We start from the raw sequence: 944 nt of genomic DNA, 5'->3' as shown, positions 1-944 counted from the left end.
TTTTTTTTGAGACTGAGTCTTGCTCTGTCACCCAGGCTGGAGTGCAGTGGCGCCATCTCAGCTTACTGCAACCTCTGCCTCCTGGGTTCCAGTGATTCTCCTGTCTCAGCCTCCCAAGTAGTTGGGATTACAGATGCGTGCCACCACGCCCGGCTAATTTTTGTATTTTTAGTAGAGACAGGGTTTTGCAATGTCAGCCAGGCTAGTCTCGAACTCCTGACCTCAGGCAATGCGCCTGCCTCGGCCTCCCAAAGTGCTGGGATTATAGGCATAAGCCACCGCGCCCAGCCTACTCATTAAATTGAAGGGGGGTAATATGCAGGAAAATGATGGAATCAAATTGCCAGAATGCTAACAGCAGTTAATTTGGGTGTTGGGAATGGAAGCAATTTTTTTTGGTTGTTTTATTGTACTTTTTTCAAATTTCCTAAAATGCAAATAAAAGAAATCCTGCCCGAACACATCTAAAGGAGATGAGATGAACAGGAAGAAAGACTGGAGGGAAGGTTCCAAATCCAAGTTCCAGGAAGGGTAGCCAGGGAAGTCCACACACCACAGTGATGACAGTGGACCTCAGTTGCTTTGCTTTTGTGTGTGCATGTCCAATGTTCATTCTGCCTTTTGACATCCCTCATTCCCTTTAGGCTCTCCCCCTCCTCTCCGGGATTCCATTTTGGTGGAACTGCTCCCTGGCCAAAGCTCAGGGGCCAGTCAGATCTTTCTCCCCAGGACTTTATGAGCCTTGGGTGCATCACCTCCTCCTGGAAGCCTTCCCTCAGCTGGGGCAGGTACCTCTCTTTGATGCCTGAGTTCCAGCTGTCAAAACATGCCAGCATGTTTATCTGCCCTGTCCTTCACCCCGCCTCAGCCTTGAACAGTGCCTGGCACATGGTTGGTGCTCAATAAATGTTGGATGAACGATGCCCATGTTGCTTAGAGCTGAA

This window comes from Rhinopithecus bieti, unplaced genomic scaffold (assembly GCF_001698545.2).
Source record: "Rhinopithecus bieti isolate Rb0 unplaced genomic scaffold, ASM169854v2 scaffold_13704, whole genome shotgun sequence".
Lineage (NCBI taxonomy): Eukaryota > Metazoa > Chordata > Mammalia > Primates > Cercopithecidae > Rhinopithecus > Rhinopithecus bieti.
The sequence above is the reverse complement of the archived record's forward strand: the minus strand, read 5'-3'. Positions refer to the sequence as shown.